The sequence below is a fragment of the Acomys russatus genome, chromosome 14, assembly GCF_903995435.1.
Source record: "Acomys russatus chromosome 14, mAcoRus1.1, whole genome shotgun sequence".
Taxonomy (NCBI): domain Eukaryota; kingdom Metazoa; phylum Chordata; class Mammalia; order Rodentia; family Muridae; genus Acomys; species Acomys russatus.
This window is the reverse complement of record NC_067150.1, coordinates 24,691,086-24,714,156: the sequence shown is the minus strand read 5'-3', so window position 1 is coordinate 24,714,156 and position 23,071 is coordinate 24,691,086. Positions and strand designations below refer to the sequence as shown.

Here is a 23,071-nt window from a genome sequence, read left to right as displayed (position 1 = left end):
AGAGGGGGTGGAAGGTTGATGGCGCTTGGGAACTCCTTGGCAGTATAGTTGCTCATAAGCAGTTGAAGGGACTCTTCAGGGCTGTAGCTGCCCATATCTGTCCAGGGGACTTGCTGCTGGTGTTGTTGCCCTGTGTTACCCCTGGTTCTTCCATGAGTAATCCCGATTTATCCAATCCCTCTTTCCTCAATCTGGACTTGGATGGAAACCTGTCTTTGATCTGTTAATGCCCTCTCTATAGAGGTGAATAGTTTTCCCAGGAAAATTACTATGATACCTTGCATGTGAACAAGAGCTGGCAGAACTACAGATGACCACAGGATGAGTGTTCACAGAGGAGGGGATCCTTCCTCTGTGCATTGGTCTGCCTACAAACTGTACTCGCGTTCCCATGATCCCTGCTGCAGAAGAGGAGACATGCAGCTGACGCTCTTCTGTCTGTCCAGAGGGAGTTCGCTCATCTAAGGGAACTTGGCCTGGAAATAGATATACAGGAGAAATTCTCCTTATTAGCAGGCAATGTGGATAAGAAGGAGGAATGGATCAAAGTGCTCAATTTCAGCTGGGTGGGGTGGCACACGCCTGTAATCCTAGCACTCGGGAGGCAGCGGCAGGTGGATCTCTGTGAGTTCGAGGCCAGCCCGGTCTACAAAGTGAGTCCAGGACAGCCAAGGCTACACAGAGAAACCCTGTCTCAAACAAACAAACATAGTGTTGAATTTCCAATTTTTGTTTGTTTGTTTTGAGACAGGGTTTCTCTGTGTAGCTTTGACTATCCTGGACTTGCTTTGTAGACCAGGCTGGCCTCGAACTCACAGCGATCCGCCTGCCTCTGCCTCCCAAATGCTGGGATTAAAGGCCTGCGCCACCACCGCCCAGCTGAATTTCCAGTTTTTACAGCCAGAGAGTGGCAAGTTTAAGACTTTAAGGAAAATCAGACAAAAGATCTGTCTGGGTCACTTGATAACGATTGGGGGAGGGGATAAAAAGACAAACGCCGTGTTTATAAACTTCTGGAAGGCCTTAAGCCTGAACAGTTCCCTAAAAAGAAGAACGACTAAAAAACACAGATGGTCCCCACAGCACCACCTACTGTGCTAGAAGGGTTTGTGGGCTGGAAATCACCCCAGGCGCTCCCCTAATGAGTTAGCTAGTGTTGCCAGTAGGTGAAGGGCACATGGAGTACCCAGAGGTCCTCAACTGATGGGACTCACTGGTCCCCTGCTCTTGTGAAAGCTTTAGATGCTGCAGCTAGGCACACCTTAATTCACAGCAACCACCCAAAGGAGCAGGGCTAGTGGAGACAGAGCAGTGTGTGTTAAAAAAAAAAAAAAGAAAGAAAAAGAAAAAAAGATTACTGTGCCATGTATATTTCTTATCTGTGTGAAAGTATATAGACAGTGTGTGCGTGAACTGCCCAGGTACATTTTCCATACATTAATGGAAGTTTTCACTTGAAGATATAAACCATGAAGGCAAGCATTTGTGCTCGGGGGAGATGGGCTCAGAGCTTACCCTCTGTAGCCAGTTATGGTTGGCAAAGAAGCCACAGCTTCTTTGGGCTATAAAAGGCTAAGTAGAGAGTGTTGTCATACCACCCTGAGCATGCCCAATCTCATCTAAATAAAGTTGTGGTCCTGATCCATAACAAGACACTTAACGCAGCTCCTTTGATGGGACAAATGACACAGGTAATGGGAGGGACAGGGTTTGATTTTTGTTTGTAGCTTTGGCCGTCTTGGACTTGCTTTGCAGACTGGGCTGGCTTCGAATTCACAGAGATCTGCCTGCCTTTGCCTCCCTGAGTCCTAGGATTACAGACATGTGCCACTGTGCCCAGCCAGGATAGGTATTTTTATGCTATATTGGACCTTCCTAACTTGTTTTTAGCGACTCCTTAGCTACAAGGTCCCAAGACCAATTTGTGCTTGCTGGAAATGATGGCGCTGGAGCTTCATAGGTCCTGTCCACCCACTGTAGAAAGGTTTCATCATATGATGCTGACTCTTAAGTGTACTGCAGCCTTGGAACAACATCCAGGAGAACAATGAAAACAATAGTTAATGAGTTTGAACAAAGGCACACTGTGTGAGTTTAACAGAGCATTCTAAAAGCCTTAAGGTTATTGGTTAAACTGCCAGTGACAGAGTGGGCTGCCTCTTTACATATTGTGGCCAAGGAAGCTCCGCCTCTCCACCCACACCCCATATAAGCTATTGTCACTGCTCTTGGTTACACACTAGCATTAAATGGAAAGTTCCTATTTCTGAAGATACCATATAGTGTAACTGTGGGGCACAGAGAAATCAGACTAGGATGGTGCTGGAAGCTTCCTTCCTATTGGCTCGCATTTATAGTGCCTGAAGGTACTATGCAGGCTGCTGAGACTTATAACTAATTATTACTAAATGTCCTGCTTAGCTATGGACCCAGTGTTGTTACACTATCACCATGCCTGGCAAGATGTGCCTCTTGGTACAATATTGGCATGACTGTTGTGGGTGTTAACAACTATCTTCTGATTGGACTTAAAGCCCACTCCACAGGAAAGAATTTATGTTTCATATTATAACCGCAGACACAAACCTATGTCTAAGATAATAGTGGACAAGCATAGAAGCTGCTGTTACTGCTCTGTTAAACAGATTCGAAGTCCCTATAAACCTCCTTTCTAAACATCTCTGTTTGTACCTGTAAATTACTCCTTATGACAGCTGCAGGTAATAGAAACTTCTTACCATAATTATTGTGGAAACTCATAATTTGTTGAACTTCTGAGAAAATCCCTATATAATCCCTAAATCATAACCTCTAAAGCTCAAGAAGATGGGGTGGAAAGAACCAGAAAAAAAGATGTAATATTGTATACCTGTTTGGCTTGGACATGATCGTCTTGATCAAAGTAATAGGCTAATCTACATGAAACTTGTGACATTGAGCTCACTGATTTTTCCTCATGGAGGGAGGGCGAATGTTCACAAGGCTCATGTGGTTCATGGGGGCACATGAGGTTCACAAAATTCATTAGATTTTAACAGAATCCTCCTTTTGATACAGTCCAGGGATCTTGATTGGGTTTGTTTTCTCTTCCAGTTAAAGAATTAAAAGTCAGGGGAAAATGTAACAAGAATAAATTAATTTAAAAAATTTAAAAAACAAACAAACAAGCAAAAAAAGTCAGGGAAAATTCTGGAGCGTGACAGTAGCTGTGGAGAAATCTAACTCTGCTAATGGCAACAGATAGAATCAACTGTTGAAGAAAGGCATTTCCTGGGCATGAGGGAGCACACACATGCAGCAGGCACACAGAGACAAAGACCTTCTGTAGGGAAAAAAAAATTCAGTCTTTTAGTGGGAGTTTTTTGTTTTTTTGTTTTTTTAAGTCACTGAAAAGTTTTCCTCCCTTAATTGAGGTTTGGTCAGCTTGAAGGAAGATAGAATGGTTGATTGGCCCCTAACTGTTGTTGAACCTGTCCTGATCTGGCCTTGTTGAGCCAATCCATTGCATCAGCAGGGGCCTACTACTAGGAGAAAAAAACAAAAAAAGCCTACAATGCCTTTGTGATTTTGTGTTGTTGTTGTTTTTGCTGGTTGGTTGGGTTTTGTTTGTTTGTTTGAAAACCTGGCTGCCCTGGAACTTACTCTGTAGACCAGGCTGGCCTGGAATTTACAGAGATATGACTGCCTCTACCTCCCAAGTGCTGGGGTTAAAGGTGTACACCACCACTGTCCAGGTCTGGAGGGTGAAGGAGAAGCAGGCCATCTTGGAAGGTTGCCACCTTTAGTACTTAGCCATGACTTCTGTCCATTGAATTTGCCTCCTAGAAAGTCAGTCTAACTTTCAAGTCTCTCACTTGAGGTTATATAGAAAGTTGAGGTTGACTGGAGTTGGTGAATTTTCAGTAGTGTAATTGCCTACAAGTTGCTCAGGGGACTCTTCAATGGCAAAGATTTCTGTAAATTGCTCATAATGCATGTGGGACTATTTGGTGGCATAGCTGCTTATAAGTTGCCCAGGGCACTTCCTGGTGGCATAGTTGCCTTTGAGTCACCCATATTTCTTCAACAAACCCTAATAAACTCATTGGTTTACCATGCTTGACTTGGATGGAATCCTTTCTTTGTTTTGTTGGTGTGAATAAGTTTCTTTATGTCTTCCCAGAAAAAGTCAAGCAACAACAACAACAACAAAAGACCCACAGACTTGAATCATAGTTGATTACAAAACTTAAGAGATGCAGTGAAAGGCAAGAGGAAAGAAGAAGGTAGATCAACATTGTTGATAAGGTAAAGTGGTAAATGACCATATTACCTGACTATGGATTTGCAATTCTGTTTGTCCCCTTCTATGTCAATTTTGTTGTGCTCTCTCTCCTTCTCCTCCTCCTCCTCCTCCTCCTCCTCCTCCTCCTCCTTCTTCTTCTTCTTCTTTCTCTCTCTCTCTCTCTCTCTCTCTCTCTCTCTCTCTCAGAGACAGAGTTTCTCTGTAACCTTGACTGTCCTGGACTTGCTTTGTAGACCAGGCTGGCCTTGAACTCATAGAGATCTTCCTGCCTCTGACTCCTCAGTGCTGGGATTATAGCACTTTCTTCTTTTTTGATGGGGCTATGAGGATCAGAGTTCATATCTGAGCATGAGTGTCTAATAGATTGAAGATGCATGAAACTTATGTACTTGGGTTTTTTTTTTAATTTATTTTAATTTTACTTGCATTGGTGTTTTGCCTGCATGTGCGTTTGTTTAAAGGTGTCAGATCTTAGAGTTACAGACAGTTGTGAGCTGCCATGTGGGTGCTAGGAATTGAACCCGAGTCCTCTGGAAGAGCAGTCCATTCTTGTTTGTGTGTTTGTTTGTTTCTGTTATTTGAGACAGGGCTTCTCTGTGTAACAGCCCTGGCTTTCCTAGACTTACTTTGTAGCCCAGGCTGCCCTCGAACTCACAGTTATCCAACTGCCTCTGCCTCCCAGGTGCTGGGATTAAGGGTGTGAGCCACCATATCTGGCTCAGAATCCATGTTCTAACCTAGATAGACAGAGAAGTATTTGATCCAGCTGGCAAGAGATCACATCCAAAGATCTTTTAGGTCTGTGTGATCCAGCTGGAATACAAAGATGCCTTTAATCCAAGAGACAGAGGTAAACAGATCTGAGTTCAAGGCCAGCCTGATATAGAGCAAGTATCAGGTAAAGAAAAGCTTAGAGCCAGGTAGTGGTGGTATGCACCTTTAATCCCAGCACTTGGAGGCAGAGAGAAACCCTGTCTCGAATAAACAAAACAAAACAAAACAAAAAACAAAAACAACAAAACAAAAACCCAAAAACAAAAGAACATGGATTCTGTTTATTTCTACCTCTCTCTAACATACGTCATATGCCATTTGCTTCTATACTCCATTTTATCTAGTTTCTTCATTTTTATCTGATTTTCTAATTAGTCAAATGAAAAATTTTAGCCGGGTATGGTGGTGCATGCCTTTAATCCCAGCACTCAGGAGGCTGAGACAGTTAGATCTTCATGAGTTTGAGGCCAGCCTGGTCTACAAAGTGAGTCCAGACAGCCAGGGCTGTTACACAGAGAAACTGTGCCTTGGAAAAAAAGAAAAAAATTTAATATAACACAACAAATATGTTACAAATGATCATGTATAGCCAAAATAACATTTAAAGATCTCTTAAATCACTTAAAAAAGCAAGTCATATTCTATTTATGAGCCATGTAAGAGACTCTCTCAATAAACCCAACCAAGTGAGATTTCTCTTCTGCACTGGAACAGATTATTCATCCTTTCATTGAGCAGGAGAGGAAGTCGGCTTCTAAAGACTTGTCTTTAGAAACTCTCTGTTGGAATAACCCTACTGTTTGAGGTTGCAGTCCTCCCAGTCTGGATAGCCACTCTGAGCTCCACCTTAGATGTAGGACTCCCTCTCCACAGCAGGGCCTCCAGCTCTCTGCTTGACTCCATCTGGAGAGTGTCTTTAGACATAGATGCCCCTAACCACATTTGATAGATGACCCTTGTCACAGCTCCCTGCTAGCTCTTCCCTCCCTGAGTCTCCTATAGGATAATTAGGTGCTGTGTTCCCGTTCATATGATAGGAGCATGCTGTAAAATGCAAAGTAAACATCCTTAAAGTGCCTGGTTTCAACCAATTATGAATGCCTCTCCTGGAAGTCCCCCACCAACTCCCCAAATGCTATATAGCCTTTGTTCTTCCTGATTAAGGTTGAACTAGCTCCTGAAGTGGTTTCCAGAGTATTCCATCTCTGTCATGCTTATGACCTGTCAGTCTTGTCTTCTGCTCTTCTTGCCTCTGTGGGCTGGTGGCCAACAATGCCCCAGGGAAGAGGAGACCCACACTCTAGACCCCACTCGCATTGCTCGCTCGCTACTCATTCCCCGAGAGGTAACTAGAAACAGAGACTAATGGAAGAAATGGTAGAGTTTGTGTTTTCCATTGTCTTCGGGTTAGTACTGTTCTGATGAAAAACCATCACCAAAGCCACTTGGAGAGGAAAGGGTTTATTTGGCTTACACTTCCACACCACTGTTCATCATCAAAGGAAGCCAGGACAGAATTCAAACAGGGCAAGAACCTGCAGGCAAAGGTTCATGTAGAAGCTACGGAGGGGTGCTGCTTACTAGCTTGCTGCACCAGCTTTCTTATAGAATTCAAGGTGACCAGTCCAGGGATGGCCTCACCCACAATGGGCTGAGCCCTCCCATGTTAATCACTAATCGAGAAAATGTTCCACAGGCTTGCCTACAGCCGGATCTTATGGTTAGCTTGGAGAAGTTGGCATAAAACTAGCCAGCATATCCATTTCCTGCTTACTCCGGGCACTTACTCACTGGGTAAAATGACACTTACACTTTCTTTTCTTAAGCCCTTCCCACTTCAGTGAGCGAAATGTGTACATATCGCACTACTTCTTGAGTACAACACATAGGAAACAATGCAAGACAAATAGACAAATAGAACCTCCATCTGGTTTGTTTTGCTTTGTTCTAGTGCTTGGACTCAAACTCAGGACCTTGTATATGATGTTACGCAAGCACTCTACCAAGCAAGCTAATAAAGTTCAGGTAGAGGGCCTGCCTAGTATGCATCAAGCTGTGGGCCTAATCTCCAGCATGCCGCAAACTGGGCATAGCAGAAATGCTTCAAATCTCAGCACTAAAGAAGTTGGTCAGCAGCTGGGTGCGGTGGCTCATACCTTTAATCTCAGTATTCAGGAAGCAGAGGCAAGCAGATCTCTGTGAGTTCAAGACTAGCCTGGTCTACAAAGCAAATCCAGGACAGAGAAACCCTGTCTTGAAAAACAAAAGACAAAACAACAACAACAACAAAAATAAACCAAAAAAAAAAAGAGGTAGGCCATGCTAAAAAAAAAAAAAAAAAAAAAAAATATATATATATATATATATATATATATATATATATATGTGTGTGTGTGTGTGTGTGTGTGTGTGTGTATTATATATGTATATATATATATCAAGCTTGAGGCTAGCTTGGGATATATGTCTCAAAAAAAAAAGTTGAGTAGGGGAGGAACAGATTAGGAAAAAGAATATAAGATACAGAGATCACTGATTTAGAACTTATGTCTTCTGGAGAATAACTAAGTTCATAGCAGGACCAGAAAAATTCATTAACACCTAATTCACTGTCTTGAGAATGGAATACATGTGAGGTGGCACGTGCCTTTAATTCCAGTACTTGGGAAACAAATCAGAGGGATCTCTGTGAGTTCAAGGCCAGCTTGGTCTACATATTGTCCAAACCAGCCTGAGCTACAAGATGAGGCCCAGAAAGAGAGTGGAATACATTTTATATGAGTGTACCAGGATTCTGCCAGGAGAACCTTCCTTGATACTGAGCCTCTCTCAGTGTTTTCACTGAACTAGGAAGCAGAGTTACCTGCTGAGAGCAAGGTCAGTGTTGTGGGATAAGGCTTGACTCTGCTGAGATTGTTGGTCACATGCAGGAACTGGAAAGGTGGAACCCCATAGGTCTCAAACATTGCAGAGGTTGAAAACAATCTGTGAAGCATCAATCTGGAGATTTTGACCAGAATCTTATCATGGCCACCGTCTACTGATGGGATCAAGTATTGTGCTAAACCCCTTATATTCACTACTGGTTCTAAAAACATTTAGATAGATATTATTATGTATTTATTGTATATGTGATTGAATAATGTATATGATATTGAATATATTGCAATATATGTAGAAATATTTACTGGAGGTAAAATGAAGGCTTAAGATAGGTTACCTGTATCTATTTACTTAGTAAATGGCAGGGCTAGATGCAACTTTAGCTCTGTTTAACTCAGAAGTTCCTGTTTGCTCTGTATACCACACCTATCACATGTATTAGAAAGATAGTGTTTGATTAGGTCCAATATTGACTGTGTGCAATGATGGGTGAGGCAAAGTGAAGGAAGTCTCCAATGTTGGGTGTGAGAGGTGGTGTCAAATGTGCACTGTGGGTTCTAGACCCCCACAGAAATAGCCTGAGCTGAATGAGGCTCCTGAGAGCAGTGGGAAAACAGAGGAATGTGACACATGAATAAAGAGGACGCCATGTATCTGCGTGGCAGAGGCAGGAGGATCACTGAGTTCGAGGTCAGCCTGGTCTACAAAGTGAGTCCCGGACAGCCAAGGCTACACAGAGAGTAAATGAAGAAGAGATTAAATATATGTGTGTATGTGTGTGCTAGTGTGAGATGTGTGCCAGTGGACCCCAGAAGAGGACGTCAGATCTTCTGGAACTAGAGTTACAGATGGTTATGAGATATCCAGTGTTGATACTGGGAACCAAGCCCAGGTCCTCTGCAAGAACAATACAGGTTTGGTTTTTTGTTTTTTGTTTTTTGTTTTTTTTTCCCCAGACAGGGTTTCTTTGTGTAGCCCTGGCTGTCCTGGAATTCAGAAATTTGCCTGCCTCTGCTTCCCAAGTGGTGGGATTAAAGGTGCGCACCACCACACCTCACAGAATACATCTCCTAACTGCTAAGCTATCTAGCTTTTCTTTTTAAGATTTGTGTTTTGAAACACAGTCTTGTTAAGTTGCCCAGTCTGGCTTTAAACTTGTGATTTTCTTCCTTAGATTGAGTAGCTGAGGTTATAGGCACATGACCTCATGTCCAATTGGTGACAGGCAGCTTTAGCGTCATGGCAGAGTGAACGATTGAGGATCTCTGCTAGCTTTCCTCTATTTTGGGGACATGGAAACAAAGCTCTTAGGGGCAAGAAGAGAAAGAGGAATGAAAACCTGGATTTGTAAAGTTGCTGCTTTACCCATGGAAATACCAAAAATTAAAGAAGCTGGGGCAGGGTGGGGGGAGAGAAGGGGGAAGGGAGAGGGGGGGTGGAGAGAGAGAGAGAGAGAGAGAGAGAGAGAGAGAGAGAGAGAGAGAGAGAGAGAGAGAGAGATCTTCAGAGTGCTTCCCCCCCCCCCCACTCTCTCCGCCCCAGCTCTGCTTCTGTGGTAAGCAGTATGCTTCTTTATGACTACAGTCCCGACTGAGTGGCCTCCCCCCCCCCCCCCCCCCCCCCCGATGGCTCCATCTCTCACTGGGCTCATATAACTCTTTCTTGCTATTCTGATTCTGGCTCTATGAATGGTAACATTTCTAATACTATTCTGTGCTAGGAATTGCCAAGATAGAATTCTCTTTTTTCCCCCCTCCGTATTTTGAGACAAGGTTTCTCTGTGTAGCCTTGCCTGTCCTGGACTCGCTTCGTAGACCAGGCTGACTTCACAAAGATCTACCTGTCTCTGCCTCCCTGAGTGCTCGGGATTAAAGGTATGTGCCACAAGCGCCCCACAAAATAGAATTCTTAAACCAGGCCTAGTGGTACACACCTGTGATTTCCAAATTTAGGAGGCTGAGGCAGGATAGCTACAAGTCAAGGAGTGGCTACACAGTGAGCTGTAGGCTCCTCTGGGTCACATGGTAAGAGGAGAGTGAGAAAGCAGAGAGAGTGGATGAGAATTCCATATGGGTCTTATATTTCTACATGTTTCATGAATAAGACATATTTTCAAGGTTGTTTATATGCTAAACAGCCTTGGGAAGCAAAGATATTGTCTCCCTCCAGAGCAAGAGGCTTAGTGTCCTTAACAGGATTAGGTTCTCTAAGCTCAGGATCTTATAGCATAACTCAGTGCTCCTGCATGTAAAAGTGTTAGTGGGTCTCTGTATGTCATTTTGTGGGAATGGAGCCTTGGTGAAATGGAATAAAAGTGCTGATGCTCAAAGTACATTATATCATGTCCAAAAATGTCATATTGAAACCCATTGTTTTCTGCAGTTAATGAACGCTGATACTTTTTTATTTTTTTAAGTGTTAATGCTCTGGTTACTGATATTATTATGGGGTAGGCTGTCCTTCATCTTAGATCCAGGCGTGTCATGTCTCCTATCAGAACCCATGAAACAGGCTCGTTAGTTACCTTTTGAGTTAGTAAGATCTCAGATTCTTCACAGTTTTGCTAGGTACCTTAGCATTTCTTGCTTGTTTGCATCCATGTGATAAGCACTTCTAAAGTACTTCTTTTACCAAATCCATCTCAGTGAATTTTGCTTCCAGCTGGGCCTTGCTTGAGATATCTAGACCCTTTGAAGAGGGACATGTAGCTGGGGGCATGGTGGTGCACGCCTTTAATCCCAGCATTTGGGAGGCAGAGGCAGGTGGATCGCTGTGAGTTCGAGGCCAGCCTAGTCTACAAAGTGAGTACAGGACAGCGAAGGCTACACAGAGAAACCTTGTCTGGAAAAAACAAACAAACAAACAAAAAAAAAAACAAAACAAAAAAAAAAAGAAAAGAAGAAGAAGAAGAGGGACATGTGATTGACTTCTGTGTGTCAACTTAGCCAGGCTGTGATACTCAAGTATTCGCCAAATGCTAGTCTAGGTGTTGCTGTGAAGACAGATGGGGTTAAAATTTGATTTATTTATTCTGTGTGTATGTGTGGTATGTGCTAATATGAGTGTACACAGACCATGGTGTATTTTGTAGAGGCCAGAGGACCTTGTGTGTTGACCTTCACTTTCCTCCCTGTTTTCTGCTGCATACACCAGCCTATCTGATGCACAAGCCTCGGGGGAGTCACCTGTCTCTCCCTCCCATCTTCCCACAGAAGCACTGGGAGAGGCTGTGCTCACACCATGCATCCAGCCTTTCCCGTGCTCTGGGTGTCTGAGCTCAGGTCCTCACACTTGTGTGGTGGTCTAGTTTCCTTTCGCTGCTGTAATGATACACTCTAACCAGAAGCAACTGAGGGGAGGGAACGGTTTATTCCATTTCCAGATCACAGCTCACTGAGGGAAGTCAGGGCAGGGACCTGGAAGTAGAACCTACTGAGGGATTCTGCATGCTGGCTTCCTCCCAGGCTCTTGCTTAGCTACCTTTCTTATCCAGCCAGGGAACCTGCCTGTGGATGGCACCACTCCACGGAGGAGCCTGGTCCTCCTACATCAGGTAACAATCAAGAGACTATCCCACGCCCACAGGCCAACCACACCTAGGCAATTCCTCAATCAAAGCCTTCCTCTCAGATGACTGTAGGCTGTCAAGTTGAGCATTAAAGCTGACTAGAGTGCGCAATAAATGCTTTTGTCCATTGAGTCATCACCATAGTCTATTTTATTTATGTTTTCTCTCTCTCTCTCCTCTCTCTCTCTCTCTCTCTGTGTGTGTGTGTGTGTGTGTACACCCGTGAGTGCAGTTGTAAGCTAGAGGTTAATATCAGGTGTTTTTCTCCACCTTAACTTGTGGTGTATTATGTGTGTGAGTGAGTGTGTGTGTGTATGTGTGTGTGTGATGTGTATGTGGTACTTGCATGTGACTGTGTGGAAATATCCACGCCTATGCAAAATGTGGCAGCTACAGCAGGACATTGGGTGGCTTCCTCTATGGGCCACCACCTTATTACCTGGAGATACAGTCTCTTACTGAAGTGGAAGTTTGTTTCAGGAGGGGTATTGGCTCTCAGGATCCACCTATCTCTCTCCCTGTCCTGGGTTTACAGGTACTCACAGCCATGCCCAACTTTTATGTGGGTGCTAGAGATTTGAATTCAGGTCTCCATGCTTGAAGAACAAGTGCTCTGACCCACTTAGCTATCTCCCAGCCTTCCATATTACTATTATTATTATTATTATTGAGTCAGGGTCTCTCACAGTCTGTGTTTACAGATTGACTAGACTGGCTGCCTATGGACTTTCAGAATCTACCTGTCTCTGTCCTTACCCCAGCACTAGAGTTACAGTCATATGTCACCAGCCAGGCTTTTGTGTAGGATCCAAACTCAGGTCCTCATGCTTGGAAACATTTTACTGACTGAACCTACCACCGTCTCCTATATTTACATGCTTGATTTAAATAGATTAAGCTCCTAGCTTACGTGGGCTTCCCCACAGTTAGTTCCTGTTCTAGTTTGCTTTCTGGTGCTGTGATTAAACACCACAGCCAAAACAACTCAGAGAGGAAAAGTTTTTGTTTTGTTTTCAGCTTACACTTTATCCCATCCCTAAGGGATGTCAAGGCAGGAATTCAAGCAAGAACTGAAATAGAAACGATGGAAAAAAGCTATTTGCTGCCAACTCCTTATCTTCTGCTAGGCCAGCTTTACAGCTCAGGACCCCTTGCCTAGGGATGGTACCACGCACAGTGGGCTAGGGCTTTGTCAGTTAGCAATCAAAAAATGCCTCACAGACGCGTCCACAGGCCAGTGTAATCCAGGCCACTCCCCAGCTGAGACTTGCTCAGATAACTCTGGGCTGTGTCAAGTTGACAGTAGGAGGAAGGCCTCTAGGGATAAAACAATTTTCCCAAATAGGAAGAACTTCTTTAAGACCGCAATGTAGAAATCCTGCTGGCTGCTCTGCCCAACAGGTTTTAGACTTGACAGTCTTTACACTTATGTGAGCTGACTCCTTAACATAAATATCTCTCTGGATATAAATATATATATACATATATGTGTATTTATATATCCTTTGGGTTCCGTCTCCATAGAGAACCATGACTAATTTAGGCTGCTACAGAATTTAGAGAGTATCCTATGACCACAGTGTCAAAGCCTCCAAATAATGAATGGGAGAGAGACCATGACAGCAATAACATTGATGATATAGTCATTTGCTGTAGAAGGATTCTCCCCTTACCCCTCCCCCACCCCCTTTTTCCTTTGAGACAGGGTCTCCCTTTGCAGCCCTGGAGAGCATGGAAATCACTGGGTACACTAGACCGGTCTGAGACTCACAGAGATCCACCTGCCTCCATAGTGCTGGTATTAAAGGCATGTGCCGTCATACCCAGTATGAGCATATGTTCTGCGAATGGAATACAACTTCAGCTTGGAATTTTCTTGATCCAAAGACCAGTCTTTTTTCTTTCTTTCTTTCTTTTTTTTTTTTTTTTTTTTTTTTTTTTTTTTTGGTTTTTCAAGACAGGGTTTCTCTGTGTACCCTTGGCCATCCTGGACTCACTTTGTAGACCAGGTTGGCCTCGAACACACAGCTGGGATTAAAGGCGTGCGCCACCACGCCCGGCTCTCTTTCTTTTTTATGGCTTTTTGAGACAGGGTTTCTCTTTTAGTCCTGGCTTTCCTCGACTCGATTTGTAGACCAAGCTGGCCCAGAACTCCACAGAGATCTGCCTGCCTTTGCTTCTGGAGTGCTGGGATTAAAGGCATTTGCCACCTCAGCCAGCCAGTCTTCCTTCATATGTGATATGATCCAGTTCCTCAGAAGTCATTCAGATAGAACCGACTGGAAAGGAAGGATTTCTGTCACCTGTGGAGGACAATGTATAGGAAATTGATAATGATTTCCCTTTTGAGAAGAATAGAATTTAGCAGCACTTGTATTAATAATAATTAGTATTATTATTATGCTTTTGTTTCTTGGTTCCTTTCTGTAAACAAGATTCCTGATTGATCTTAAATATAAAGAATTTAGGATTTTGATTTGCCACAGGAAAATAACTTTTTGCTTCAAGATGAAAACCAGATGGAAAGCGTCCACATTTATCTGTAGTTGATTTATTCTCATAAGCTTATTATATGCAAAGCTGAGTGGGCAATGGCCCATATGGTTTGATTTTGATGTCATATAGAGGAGCTGTTCTCTTGCTTAAATTACCCAGCAGAAGAATTATATTTATTTCTAATTATAGAATTTTACAATTAGGCGTTAATTCCCTTAAGCTTCAGGCAATTTCTCCTTTCTGACCAGTGGGCTTCCTAATCTTTCTGCACACCAGGCGTTTCCCAAACTGCACTCCTGAATAGCCATCTGCTCCTGCCCCACCGCCGCTATCAATACATCCTCAACAGAGCTCTTACCTCTCTTACACTGGGCCTACTTTCCCTTCTAAATGGTGAATTATTCCACCATTGGCCAAATTTTCCAGCTAGGAAGCCAAGCCTTCCCATCACCTAAACTAACTACTCACTAGTCTTCTGGGTCTGTTTCAGCATTATTTGGCTCTATTACACTCCGCCGTCATTCCCGTACCTTAACTCAGGCCTTTCATCAGTTCTGTAAGAGTGTCTTTTCTCACAAAGTAAGCTGGGAGGCCTATTTGACGGACATGGCTGACCCCTCTTTCCCAACCCTATGGAATATCCAATGGGTACTCATTGCCCGTAGGACAAAGGGCGAACTCCCATTAGGTTACTTTCATGAATCTTGTCTTCACCATTTATTTCACCACCTGTCTCTATCCATTTCATATATCATAAGTTTTACTATTTCTTCATGCTCTCTTTACTGCCTATGCCTACACGTGATGCTTCTCTTAGCCCGAAACCGTCTCATTTTACCGGCTACTTCATACTCATTAAGACTCAGGTGGGTGACCAACTCCTATGTATCATGTACCATGCTTGGCCCCAGCTGGTGGTTCTATTTCGGGAAGTGACAAAACTTCAGGAGGTGGGTGGGGTAACATGGGAGGAAGTAGGTCACATGGGGCATGTCTTGTATGCTTGGGCTCTGGTCCCTTCTCACTCTCTGCTTTCTGTCTGCTGTGAGGTAAAGAACCTTTTTTACTGGGTAAGTAATGCGACCCCATGGGTAAGTGTTGGCTCTATCCCTTAACAATTAGGTTTTATTATGAATTTATTAACAAAAGTATCTTCCTTACAACCTGACTACTCTAAACAAGAGGGAAAGGAGGTTAAAAAGAACAAGACTAAACCTTCCAGGTCTCGGTTCCACAGGCTGAATGAATCCCTGGGCGTCTCCGGGCCTGCATGCAGATCCTCTCTCTGATCGAAGCAATCCACCCCTCATGGTCCAATCCTCCAGTCCTCCCCCCACCCCCCACTTCCTCTCAGTCTCTCAGCCTCCATCTTCCATCGGTGTGCCACTCCTGCCACTCCTGGCAGACTCAGGATGGCTCCTCTCAGTCCATCACAATGTTTTTCTCAGTGGGGTATCCATGGTGTCTCAGAAAAGCCCACCAAGTCTGTTTTCACCTATTGTTTTTAATTACATGTATTATCTGTAGGCCTGGCTAGCAATCAATTAAGACACAGACACTTGTTATATTTTAAAATAGCCTTAGTTAACTTGGGGCAGGGCAGATATCGATCTTCTAAACTACCTCCCATAGTGGGACAGGCATGGGATCCCTGTCTCAATCCCATGCCATCTGCTTCTAATAACTTCTATCAAGCTACCTCCCATCCATAATCCCAAATACTTGCTAATGTTCTTCATCTGGCCTGGATTCTCCATCCACGCTGCGGGTCATGTGCTTCTCCTCCAGCTAACCCACAGCGGCCTTCCTCTCTTCACTTCAGGCCTCTCTCTTTCTCCTCTTGGCAGTCCTTTCTTCTTCCCAGAATTCCTCTCTCCTAGTCCCACCTATCTCTTCTGCCCTACCCAGGTGGGATGGCTTTTTATTAAACAAAATGTTGGTCACAGAGACAGTAAGCACTAATTAGCATCAAAATACATCAGACCATCCCCCCCCCCCAACATTTACCAGGGACCAAGTCACATTCCTTCTAGGGGCAAAGCCCGCCAAGACTACTCTCACCTTGGGCCTGGTCATATTCCTTCCACAGGTAAGGGTCTTGCCACGCAAAGCTGGGACCCGAGTTCAATCCCCAGAGCCCACATAAAGCTACATGTAGAGAACGAACTCCTGCAAAGTTGTACTCTGACCTCCATGTAGTACATATGTTCTGCCCCCTCCCCACCATGCACACACATGTACACATAATTAATTATACATCTCCCAACTCATTGAGATTATGAGCCAAATAAACCCTTCCTCCTTTTAAGATGGCTTTATCAGGCATTCTGTCACAGCGACAGAAAGGCAACTAATTCATCCAAGTCCTCTCATAGTGTTCCTAGACGTTTCTTACCTGAGCTAAGTGTTCTGCTTCTGTGCTTCCTTGACCTCCCTATATCTATCGGCGTGGCATCCCTTATCACATGGATTGTCTTCTCATTTGATTCCCTTGACTTTCCAAACAGGCAGCGCCTAAAGTAGCTCATGATGGCCTTGAACTCTTTTTGTAGCCAATGATGCACTTAAATTGATCCTCCTGCCTCATCCTGGAATGCTGGTATTATAGGCATGTACCGCTACTTGGCTCAGATTTAAAAGTCTTTTATGGCAGAGAATATTACGTGTCTTTGGAAGCTGAGAAATGGCAAGAGAGCCACCATTTTGATGGTATTCAATACATTTGGTTGAATAAAGGGAAAAAAAAGTTAAGTGATCAATGGTAGTATTTTGTTTTGTTTTGTTTGTTTGTTTGACTTTGTTTTTTGAGACAAGAGTCCTGGACTCACTTTGTAGACCAGACTGGCCTTGAACTCACTGCTACCGCAGCCACTGCCGCTGCCACCACCACCACATGGCCTTAATGGTGGTCTTTGAGAATACATATATCTCATAAAATTTACCATTTTACCCAGGCTTTTTTTTTTTTTTTTTTTTTTTTTAACCTGACTGTCCTGGAACTTGCTGTGTAGACCAGCCTGGCCTCAAACTCATAGAGATCTACCTGCTTCTGCCTCCCAAGTGCTAGGATTAAAAACGTGCACCTACCTCACAGGGCCATGGTGGAACACTCTTTAATCCCTGCACTTGAGAGACAGAGGCAGGCAGATCTCTGTGAGTTCCAGGCCAGCCTGGTCTAGAAAGAGAGTCCAGGCCAGCCAGGGCTCTGTAATACACAGAAACACTGTCTTGAAAAAACAAAAAAACAAACAAAAAAAAGAAAAAGAAAAAGAAAGAAAGAAAGAAAAAAGTGCACCATCAAGCTCAGCAATTTATCCAGGTTTATGAAGATATTAATGACCCTAGATATATCAAATCATAGTTTAGCCGTAACTGATAACTTTTTCCAGGACTGTCCAGCATTTCACACAGACACTCCAGATCCCTAAATACCAATTCCCTTTCTTAGCTGATGGTAATCATTTTTTTTTTCTGTTTCTATCAATTTGCCAATTTTATGTCACTCATAAAGAATATATACTATTAGTCTTTATGTGTTTAATTCACTCAGCATATTCTCATAGTGAACATATGGCAAGTTACAGAACTTCATTCTTTGGTAAGTTTGCATGTACTTCATTCACCCTCATCCTACGTCACACACTACTTGTTGATGGACATGAGTCATTTCTACCTTTTGGCTATTGCAGGTCATGCTGCTATGAACACTGATGTGAGTGTGGGGTTGAGACTCTGCTTTTAGTCATTTGGTGTACATACCTAGAAGCAGAACTGCTGGATGATGTGGCAAGTGTGTTCTGATTTTTGCTCAGCAGCCATACTGTTTTCTAGAGTCACTGACCTTTTCTGCACACCCACAAACTCATGCACAGCTATAGCAAGTTTTGCAATCCATGAACATCAGCTTTCCCACTTCCATTTTCTCTATTTTTCATTTCTTTTCTTTTTCTTTTTCTTTTTTTTCTTTTTCCTTTTTTGGTTTTTCGAGACAGGGTCTCTCTGTGTAGCCCTGGCAGTCCTGGACGCTTTGTAGACCAGGCTGGTCTATTTTTTAAAAAAGATTTATTTATTTTATTTATTGCATATGAATGCTTTATCTGCAGAAGAGGGTATCAGATAACATTATAGACGGCTGTAAGCCACCATGTAGTTGCTGGGAATTGAACTCAGGACCTCTGAAAGAGCAGGCGGCACCCTTAACCACTGAGCCACCTCTCCAGCCTCTATTTTTCTTTTTGAAGCAACTTTTCTTTCTTTCTTTACTGAGACAATCTCATGTTGCCATAGTTTGACCAGTACTTGTTTTCTCACGTCCTTCATTGAATGGTCTTTGGCACCATTGTTTCTATTTTTATTATTACAATTAATTTTGTTTACAAAGAAGGTCTGGCTACATAGCCACAGTCTGTCAAAATTAAGAGCCTTGTGCTTGAACCTCCCACATGCTAAGGTTGCAGGCATGATTTGGTTCTACTGTTGAGAAATACTTGGTCATATACAATCGCTTACCGCTGTGCTGTCTCTTCTGCTTCATTGTCTGTACTCCACCCGTCGGCTGGTGCTGTACTGGCCTGATACTTCCACACTCCAGCTCTTGTAACTAGGGGGTGTGAGTACAGCACTCACTGTTTTTCAAGATTGTTTCTGTCTTCAGGGTCCCTTGAGATTCCATTTGAGCTTTAGGATAGATTTTTATTATTTCTACAAAGAAAAATATTTGGAATTTTGATAGGGATTGCATTGAGTCTGTAGATTAATTTGTGTAGTATTGATATCTTTTTTTAAAAGACTTATTTATTATTATGTATATGAGTGCTCTATCTGCATGTACACCTGCACTCCAGAAGAGGGCACCAGATCACACTGTAGATGGTTGTGAGCCACCATGTGGTTGCTGGGAATTGAACTCATGACCTCTGGAAGAGCAGACAGTGCTCTTAACCATTAAGCCATCTCTCCAGCCTCATCACTTGATATCTTAACAATAGCAAATCTTGTAATCCATGAACTTTGGATATTTCCCTTTTTTTTTTTTTTTTCGAGACAGGGTTCCTCTGTGTAGCCTTGGCCATCCTGGACTCACTTTGTAGACCAGGCTGGCCTCGAACTCACAGCAAGCCTGCCTCTTCCTCCTGAGTGCTGGGATTAAAGGTGTGCCCCACCACACCTGGCCTTGTTTTTTTTTTGTTTGTTTGTTTTTTTGTTTTTTTGTTTTTTTGTTTTTTTAAGACAGTCTCATGTATTTCAGGGTAGCCTTAAATTCACTGTGAAGCTGAAGATAATCCCAAACATTTGATCCTCTTGCCTCCACCCCCCAAGTGGTGGGATAACAGGTGTGTGTTGCCTTTATGCTTATATGCTGCCGGGGATCAAGCTCAGGGCTTCATGTGTACTAAACTGCAGTCCTAGACTCACTTTGTAAACCAGGCTGGCCTCCAACTCACAGTGATCCACCTGCCTCCCGAGTGCCCACCAGTGTTTGTTTGTTTGTTTTTGTTAATTACCCTTTTTATTGTTTTCTTGCTTTTGTTTGTTTGTTTTAAGTTGAAGGTCCCTTACAGGTCCTGCTTCCATGAGTGGCCAAGATCAAAGGAAAAAGGAGAGCAAGCAGCTGGCGCAGAGAGGGTCATTTCCACACGGAACTAAACAGCCAAGCGCTGAGTCACTATCGTGCCTAGAAGTTGGCAGCATGGGATGGGGAGGGATGAGGAGTAGGGGTGTCGTTATAACCAAACCAAAGCAAACCAGGCTCCCCCCAAATTGGATGTCTGGGATGGATCTTGGTCTGCTTCAACCCAAGAGGATTCAGAAGATCCAAAGCAGTTTGGGATGGCCAGAACCATCAGGGATGAAGGGAAGGGGACAATCCAGTGGGTGGGGGGACATTTGGCAACTGGGGTGAAGAGATTGCCCTCTCTCTACTGGGAGGCCCCCCAGCCCCTCTGATCTGGAAGGAAAGGGGCAGCCTGCAACACCCAAGAGCAGGTCCAGGGCTCCTAGATGCTCCAGGCCGGGGGCTGGAGGCGGCTCACAAAGGCTTGCCCTCCAGGGAGATGACTGCGCGCTGCCACCTAGTTTTTCTGCCAGGGTGCAGTGGTACTTGTAATTCATGCTGATTCCTGTCAGCTTCTCCTTGATGGCATCCTTGGAGCTGGCATAGATCATTTTGCTCTTGAGGGGTGCACTCAGGGGCCCAGAAGATGAACACCGGGTCCTCCTTCCTGCTCTCCTTGGTCTCGTAGGTTGCCATCATAGAGAGCGTAGCGGCAGTCCTTGTCTGGCAGCATCTTGACAAAAGCACTGTAGGGGTCATCCACAGTCTGCCCCACTTCTCCTACCAGGATCTCCTTGCCCTCCTCCAGGATGATGTTCTTCTTGTCCTCACTCAGACAGAAGAGCACAGCCTTCTTGCGTTTCTTCACGTCTGGCGTGGAGGACTTGCGAACTTAGGAACACCATCAGAGATAGCCACACCAGAAGCCATGTTTCCAGAGATGAAAGGGAGATTGAGCTACAGAAGAAATGAGCCGCTGCAGTTGCTGCTGGGATCCAGCTGAACTGACTTCTGTTTGGTTGGTTGGTTGGTTGGTTGGTTTGGTTTTTCGAGACAGGGTTTCTCTATGTAGCCTGGCTGTCCTGGAACTCACTCTGTAGACCAGGCTGGCCTTGAACTCGAAGACCAGCCTGTCTCTGTCTTCTGAGTGGTGAGATTAAAGGTGTGCACCATCATGCCCAGCTGCTTTTTTTGTTTCTGATTTATTTTGTTACTGCCTTTTGTGTTTACTTGATTGTTTTGGAGTTATATCTTTTTGTTCCTTTTTTTATTCCTTTTGTATGTATTCTGCTACAATATTTTGTGGCTACTATAGATAAGTCATATAGCACCTAAAAATTGTAATACTTATCTTAATTTGATGCCAAATTAATTCCAGTCATATATAAAAGCCCTATGCAGATCTCTGCCCCCTTCTTACCCTGTGTTGCTGATGTTATGAGTTGCATTTTATTGTGTGCTTATGATAGTTACCTAGGGGTACTGTGACAAAACAACACAAACTAGTTGGTTTATACATGAGAAATGCGTCTCACAGGTGACAGGCTAATAAGGCTGCTCCCTTCGGAGACTGTGAGAGGAAAGCTTATGAAGAGGAAGGACATGAGTGCTTCTAGATATGGTGGTGGTGGAGGCTTGTTGTAGATAAAAGGAAGTGCATAGGCAGAGGCAGGGACTTCCGGGAGAGTTCAGAGTGAACATGACCCTCAGCTGGGCCATATGATGAGGGGAGTGAGGGGAGCTGGGAGAGCCAGACCAAGATGCCAGGAGGGTAAAGGGTAGACCAAAGGCGGTCACCAAAATGGCCGGATTACATAGGGAGGCTGGGGGAAGGGCAGCCTAGTACCTAGGCTTGAAAATTTAGGGTTGGGGTTTGGGACATGCCAGCCATACCCTGTAATAGGCAGGGACTGAGAGATTCTGGGAGAACTTGTTGACCAGGTCAGCTCTGATAAGTTAAATAAGCACCTCAGTTTCCCTTTGTCTGGGTTTTGAACCTTATAATGCTGTTCCACAGTCTTCTGGCAGCCTTTCTTCATTAGCTCGTGGAATGCTCCTTTGATACATTGATTCCTTTGATTCCTCCTTCATTCTGAGTCTTGTTTTTCATGTGGTAGCCTCCTGTGTGCTTCTTTCCAATGTTTTCTTCTTTCTTTCTTTCTTCCCTTTTTTCTTTTTTCTTTTTTTTCTTTTTCCTAGGATAGGGTTTCTCTGTGTAGCCTTGGCTGTCCTAGACTCGCTTTGTAGACCAGGCTGGCCTCAAACTCACAGAGATTCACCTGCCTCTGTTTCCCCTAGTGCTGGGATTGCAGGCGTGCCAGCACACTCATCAATGCCAAACTCTAAAAAAACAACACTAACAACAACAACAACAACAAACCTGGATTTTTGCCTGGATTACCCCACTTTGAGGCTTGTTCTGGGGAGAACAGGCCTCTGAATCTGTGCAGGAAGACATCCACCAAGCCTGGAGACAAGCTCCCACTGTCATTCCGTTTCATACCCTAAGCATCCCAGCAGGGCCGGCTGTGAGCGTCTTTTGTTCTAGATAGCTTACCTTCCTGGTCACACTAGTCACAATAGATTCAGGGCTCCCTGTTGCTTTGTGACCTCATCTTAACTTGTGGTCCCTGTAATAAAGCTAGGCCTAACTGTGGACATATTTTGATGTGTTGAAGGTTGGAGCTTCAACATACGGATTTAAGGAGAGCATAATTCAAACCCAGTACTCAATAACTAGCTTTCTTAAAAATGTTTAGCATATTTGTCTTCAAAGTTCTTTGTTCAATGCTGGGGCTCAAACCCAGGTCTGCCAGTCAGCTAGACACTAAACTATGCCATTGTATGAGAGCTCTTTCATCTTATAGTTATGAGTTTCTGTTAGGATTCCCCTCCAGTCTATGTACCTGTGACGTCATTGCCTACCTGCCTTGGGGGCGTGGCCCTGCCCAAGATTATAAAGGGCCAAACTCTCCTCCTGGCTCACTCTCTTACCTCTTTCTTTCTCTCTTTCCCTATCTCTCTGTCTCTCTCTGGGGTACCCCTTCTCCCCCTTTCCTTCTTTCGCCATGCTCATTTAATAAACCCTATATAATATCTGTTGTCTGGCATCTTATTTTCTTAACAAGTTTCTACCTAACATCCTTTAATTCTAACTCTGAAGACTCCCTTTAACAGCTACCGCGCCTGTTTAGGTGGTAATGAATTTTGTCAGCTTCTCTTTGACAGTACAGTGTCCTGGTTTCTCCTTCATCTTTGAGGAAAAATTTTGCAAGATTTTTGGTTGATAGTTTTCACTTTCATTACTTTAAATGTTATCTCACATCCTTCTTGCCTCTAAGAATTTTGATGTGAGATCTGAATTATTTTCTCCAAAGTGCTTCCGTGTGTTGAGCCATTCTCTTTCTGCTTTCAGTGTGCTCTGTCTTGAAAGTGTGACTCACAAAGTGTCTTGTTGCAGCCTTTCTAGTTTGTCTTACTTAGGGCTCATCTGGTTTCTTCGCAGTTGTTA

At 43.8% G+C, this 23,071-nt stretch overlaps 1 pseudogene; it reads right to left on the bottom strand.

Annotated features, from left to right (window-relative positions):
• Positions 1 to 20,034: 20,034 nt before the first annotated feature.
• LOC127197981 (cofilin-1-like) lies at positions 20,035 to 20,490 on the bottom strand (annotated as a pseudogene).
• Between the last annotated feature and the right edge of the window lie 2,581 nt (positions 20,491 to 23,071).